Source organism: Nicotiana sylvestris, chromosome 7 (genome assembly GCF_000393655.2).
Source record: "Nicotiana sylvestris chromosome 7, ASM39365v2, whole genome shotgun sequence".
Taxonomy (NCBI): domain Eukaryota; kingdom Viridiplantae; phylum Streptophyta; class Magnoliopsida; order Solanales; family Solanaceae; genus Nicotiana; species Nicotiana sylvestris.
Window position 1 is genome coordinate 23,589,284 of NC_091063.1, and position 7,185 is coordinate 23,596,468.

Consider the following 7,185-nt stretch of genomic DNA (forward strand, 5'->3'; position numbering starts at 1 on the left):
AGCATCACAGATGCAATTTTGGTCGCTTTAGTGAAAACCGCAGAAGTGGTTCATTGGCCTCAAATGCGGTACCGTAGAAGCAGGAATTTACAGCAGATGCAAAATCCCTAGGCTAGAAGGTATAAATTGTTTCCTTCACGATTGTTTTTCCACCATTTCTATGTCGTCTTTGGAGCTTTTTGGACGAGTTTGAAGAGAGAATTCAACGAGACTTCATTGAGGTAAGGATTTTAGAGCTAAAACTTGTTCCTATCGTATTATTTCATGGATTAGAGCTATAATTAATAGAATTTAAGGGTTAAAACTGGGAAAACTAGGGTTTGGTATTGGAGACCTAGACTTGAGGATTTGAGGGACCATTTGTGGTCAGATTTATGTACTTTTGATATGTATGAACTCGTGGGGAGATAAGGAATCCATTGATGTGAGTTTTATCAAATTCTAAGACATGGGCCCAGGGGTCAGGTTTTGGTAATTTCGGGATTTGTGTTGTAAATTGATTATTTTCGCTTGGGCATCGTTCCCTTAGCATATTTTTTCGCTGTGATTCTGATTTTGGATAGATTCGATGCGAGTGGAGACCGATTCGAGGGGCATAGGCGTTGTGGGCTAGAGATTTGATTGGATTGAGGTGAGTAATGATTGTAAATGATGTCCTGAGGTTATGAAACCCCGTATTGCACATCATTGTGCTATATTGAGGTAACGCACACACTTGATGACGAGCGTGCGGTCGTGCACTGTTGGGGATTGTGACTTAGTCCATCCCGAATGATTATTTTACCGCATATTTGACTGAAATCTATTTGCTATCATCATGATTTGGGCTGAATGCCATATTTGGGACACATGCCAACTATTTGAACCCTTCGAGGATTTTTATTGTTATTTCCTCACTGTTTTGACTTTTTACTTGAACTCAGTCATGTTGTATTCCATTATTTTCATAGTCAGCCATGTTTACTCTGTTTTAACACTTAAATGATCTTTTAAATGATATTGAGCTGAGAATCATGTTTTACTATTGCTCGAGTGGCTTGTGAGAATTTTGACTGAGTAAGGACGAGGGTCTATGTTGTGAGGAAACACTAGTTATGATTGTGAGGCCGAGGGCCTGAGATATGTTTGCCACAAGGTGGCTTGTTGATATGAGGCCGAGATCCTAGTGATGATACCATAAGATGGCTTGATATTGCCCTTGGGCCGTAAGGGGCCCCTCGAGGAGTCTGCACATCCCAAGTGAGCGCGGGTACCCATTGTGATGTGAGATATAGCCTGAGGGGATGGTATTGTTCTGAGATATTTTCCGAGGGGAGGATTTGTTGACATTGTGCCCGAGAGGTAAAGATTTATGTGTTTATTATTCTTATTTGTCTGTCATTTACCTATTTAATAGTTGAAAATATATTTTCCTGATGTTTTAAAGTGAACCTAAATGATTTTACATATCTTTACTGGTTTTATAACTTCATTATAGCCTGTAATGTGCCTTACGTGTTTTCATATCTCTCCGTCATTTATTTATAATTATTACTTACTGAGTTGGAGTACTCACTTTACTCCCTACACTCGGGGTGCAAATTCAGGCGCATCTGGTCCCCTTACCGAGTGTTGATCTTTCCAGCTCAGGCGGATCCGAAGATTCTCTAGGTAGCTGCCTACGTTCGGAGCCCAGAGCTTCTTTCCTTATCTTATTTCTCTTTGTTTTAGATTTGTAATGAACTCTTTAGACTTTCTTGTCTTATTCTGGATTTTTAGATACTCATGATTAGTGACTCCCCGGTATTGGGTTGTGTTAGGTTGTGTTCCGCAAATTGTTTTGTATTGTCACTACTTACTTCTGGATTTATACCATGTTTAAGACTAAATGCTTATTGTTTAATTATTTAAAAGTGGATTGGAAATGTGTCGGCTCGCCTTGTTTTCACTAAAGGCGCCATCACGATCGGTTCCAGGTTTGGGGTTATGAACGTGCTCAACAAGTCTTCTTCGGCCTTTTTGCTTTTGCTTTATTATTCATACTTCATTAGTGTTATCTGTCCTTGAGGCCCCCAAGAATGTCAAGCTCGAGGTCCTCATTATTATAGCAACACTGGTTTGCTTCATCAATTCTTCTTATTTAAACTTAATATTATTTGTATATTCACTAGTATTAGAATAAATCACATATCTTTAAAATCATAAATTATATTTAATTGTTATCCCCATTTTTCGAGGTAAACATATAAGTCATACATAATATGTGAATAATCGTGTATCATTAATTTATTATCTATATATACCGGTTAGAAAAAGTAAGTAAATACAACCGATTATTTGTGAAAATATCGCGTATATATCACATGGCAAACCTTGACTCAAGTATACAGGTAATATATATTAAAGACAAACATTCCCATTCCATCACCATGCATTGAAACTTGAAACTCCTTTATTTTCAGTTTTTATTAATTTCTTCATTTTGCTATTATTTTGACCAAAAGTAGAGCATGATTCATATAACACATAATTACATTAATCATGATGTTATCTTTATTTGGATTCCTATATTTTTGCAAACAAATTTGCATTAATCTTAAGACAATTTAACTGCAGATCATATATAATCTATTATTTTCTTTTAGTAAATAAATCCTCCTATATAATCGCCGCATCTTTTTCTTAACTCTGAAGCTTTCCAGTTGTAAAAAGTCCCAGGATAACTACATCACAAATTTCTAAAAGGAATTTTTTTTGGGGTGCCTTTACATAAAAATATGTGATCTTTTATCTTTAGGTTCAAGTTATATAAGCGCCAGATCTATTCAGAGAGATCGATATATAGAGATGAAAGGAATCGCTAATTTTCCCTTTGGAATAAATGTGATAAACTTAGAATTTTTCGATTTAAGTTGATAGTATAATAAATCTTTACTTCATTGGAATAATTAAATTTATTATATGTTTTTTAAGGATATCATATTATAATTAGTTTTAAAAATTACAGCTCCTGAACATCTAATCTATACTATATTAAAAGCACGAAGGCCCATAGCAAAATGACGTTTGTCTTTTATACCCTTTTGAAATAAAGTTCACACTAGACAAAATAGTCATTTAATTATTTTCCTAATATTTTGCATTTTGAAGTCAACTAAAACTTTACTATTAAAGTTTTCCTTGTTTGAACGACTACACAAAAAAAATATAATGTTTAGGATATCAAAATCAATTACATTTACCATACACAATATTATAATATTATAATACTAAAAATATAAATGTCTACGTGTTATATTTCCTAAGAGGATATGCATATAACTAATGGAAGGAAATTGCCAAACTTATAATAGAATAGCCCGGCCATAATTTGAAAACTAACAAAGGCATCAAAATTTTGATATTAAAATAGCTATATAATTAAGCTCTTAATTAAATGATTAAAAAAATATATTTAATTATTTTTCAATTTACAAATAACTTTTAAAAGAAAACTTGACAATTGTTCTTCAGGTTCAAATAATCTAATTTAAGAGGAGATAACGAAATATATCAATACGATCTTATCATTTCACTTATTTATATTAAGCATATGCTAATTAATTCAAAAGTAAGAAAACAATTAAATAACTTCAATAAGTGGGGACAAAGCGAGAAATCATAATAAAACATCTGAGAATTATGTAGGACATATTTTTTTTTCTTTTAAGCTAGCTAAATAAAATTAACATTCATCATTTTTAGAACCTTGCATTTTTTTCTATTATTTTTTTAATGACTCATACACATTTGTTAATATGGATGTGCATATTTAAAAGTTATATATTCACGACTATAGAGTACACGCGCAAAGCGCATATATATATATATATATATATATATATATATTAAAAGCACGAAGGCCCTTAGTGAAAGGTCATTCGCCTTTTTTACCCTTTAAAAACAAAGTTCACATGGGATAAAATTGTAATTTAGGTTACCTTCCTAATATTTTGGACATTTCATTAGATTAAAATTTGGTTATTTATTTTACCTTGTTGAACTAGGTAGAAAGTCCTAATATTAAATTTTCTTCTTTGTTTTTACCCTTTAAAAATAAAGTTCACATTGGATAAAATTGTAATTTAGGTTACCTTCCTAATATTTTGGACATTTCATTAGATTAAATTGATTATTAATTTTAGCTTATTAAACTAGGTAGAAATAGATCTATTAAATGGGTTGATCCGACCCGGACCCGAACCCGTTGACTCTTGGCCCGTGGGTTCTTAACTGGGCCGGTTCACTTTCTTATAAGGGCCGGTCCGGATTTTACCCATTAATCAAAACATGTTGACCCGACTCGGACCCGTAACCCCTTAACTCGGGCCCTAATGAGACGAATCCAATTTAATTAATAAAGTTTAAAACTAATAAATAATAAAAATTTCAAACTTTATACATATATACGAACTTGAAATTACTACTTGTCTTTGAAGTCAGTTAGAATAAGAATGAAAGTAAAATCATACTTTATTAACATTAAAACTTGAGAAATATATGTTTGACTATTTCTATAACTAATAGTCTAAAACATATGGAATTCGACTATTTCGACAAGATACCTCATAGTGTCTTGTACTCTATTCTTTTTTTAATGTTTGAATTTAATTTTTTACCATTTGTCTGAATATATATATGAGATGGTCCGGGCCATTTGACCCGTGGGTCAGCTACCGGTTTGGGTGCGGTCCGGTTTAGGGGTCAAAATATTATAGCCCCGCCCAAACCCACTAAATTAGTGGGTTGGTCCGATTAGGGTTTCGTGGGTCATGGACCGGTTAAAGGGACAATTTTAATGGGTTATATGGACCGATTCGTGGGCCGACCCGGCCCATTTGACAGGATCAGGTAGAAAGTCCTAATATTAAATTTCTTCTTTGTTTGGCCCGTATTGAGCGGTAGTCCTATAAGACTATCGAATATATAGAGACTTGAAGTAAATTTATATTATAACTCTTTAAATGAAGTTCCAATATAGATAAATATATATACATTACGCACAGTGCTGATCTTAAGTTTATGCAAAGTTAATTGCTATAGCCTACATGTATGCTATTCTAGGTAATAGAAGAGATGATAGTTGGCAAACAAATATCTTGGGTGTCAAAATAATTTGCAAGCATTATACATAATATAAATTTGTTAGAGTTAAGTTATATTACTATGAAAAATAATTATAATTATAATTTAATTATTTTCTAATATATATATATATATATATATATATATATATATATATATATATATATATATATTCTAGGACTTTAGAATTTATTGCCTTATATAAATTCTTTTCTTATTTGAATTATGTGATATAACTAAATTATTTTGTCTATTAAATCCTTCCATTATTGAACTATTGCCATCTACACAATTTTATTATATTTTTTGATTTACGTCAGATATTGTTAAAAGTTTTATAATTTGTAAATAATTTTTTATTAAAAATATATTTCACATTTAAAAAAGCTGTAATTTAAAATTGTTTTTATTACTCAAGATTTTAAAATCAACTAAAAATTTGATTATACTTACCTTTCTAATATATAGGACTTTTCTTTGATATTTTGTTGTTGAGTTTTTCAGTTTATTTTAATCACGTAAGGAATGGTTAGGCAAGTTCTGATTTTATGTCTTTATTCTAATAAAAAATCGAATCAATCCTGTACACACCTAATACTAATATAAGTCATTTAATAAAGGAAATTAGAATGAAAATTCACTAGGGTTCATCAAAACACTCTAATTAAATATTTTCAGTTAAGTATATTTATTCAATTAAAGTACTAATTTTAGAAATATAATTAAAATATATATTACTATTTTGTTTTTGTTTTTTTGCACTCTTGTGTATAAGGTGTAATTTTGAATAAATCATAATTGAGATTGGAAGCATATCATGTGTTTATTTCTGAATTTGTTTTGTTTGTGAATGTTATCTTTTCAATTCTTATAATATCAATATTTTGTTACAATTTATAATATAATATTTTTATGAAGTTTTTTTAAAAAAAAACTTTATCGAGACAAGTTACATGCGCAACACGTGTACTCAGAGACAAAGATCAGTTTAACCTAATAGTGCAAAAAATGATACACAATCAATGCACAAAACACATATTCATTATCTCCAATTCTTGGCCTTGTCACTCTTTGAAATTAAGTGCTTGCTTTTGTAGGTCTATTTTAGGGATATTCGTTGTTTCTTCAACGCAAGATCTTTTCTTTTTCTCCTTTAGTAGCTAATTTCAATGCTTCCTAAAATAGGCACTTCCTCTATATATGTACAAATTTTTATTTCAGCAGCTTATTTTCTCATAAATCAAACCATCCAATTTGGTTATGTGCTCAAATCTGACCGTCTAATTTTGTAGTGAATTTTGACAAGAATGTACTGCTTGTTATTAATTGGTTCTTTATCTTTTTCCCCCTTAGAATCTGATGCAGTCACAAATACTAACCAATAAACTAGCACTACGTGACATCTGCTTTTGTGCTTAGGATGAGATGAGATTCTTACAAAATATCTCCCAAGAAACAAAATATCTGCTCTCTTTAATCCAGAAATCTTCTACTATACTAAGTATTACTCACAGAAAATAGCGTTACAATTGTTCGGTTTGGAAAAGAAAGACGTTGAATAAACTAACGCGTAAAGAGCAAATAGAGGCAATATATTTGTCTACTCTTAATATATTCACTGTTCTCTCTCTAAAAGAGACTGTTACTAAGAGGGTCTTTGGATTGGTTTATTTTAGGTATTTATTGGGTTTTAAGTACTTTTTTAGTTTGTGTGGTGTTTGACAATGATAAAAAGTGTTTAAAAGCATTTAATTTTAGGCATAAAAAGTACAAAATAAGCCAAAGTTGGGTATTAACAACTTATGACTGTTGACTTTTAGCTTAAAAAGTACTTTTTATAAGCCAATCCAAACCCCTCTAACGACTAGTAGCATAAAGGATTATATCCAAGTCCTCTCTATTTTGTCATGTGCTACATCTATCTAATTATCCAAAATTTCTAAGATTTAATTAACTAAGGGGTAGTTTGGTAAGAGAACATGTCATACCGGATTATAATATAGAAATTAAATAATGATGAAATTATTTAGTGAATATATTTTTATTGGAAGATGTTTGGTACATTGGACTAAAATGAGATAT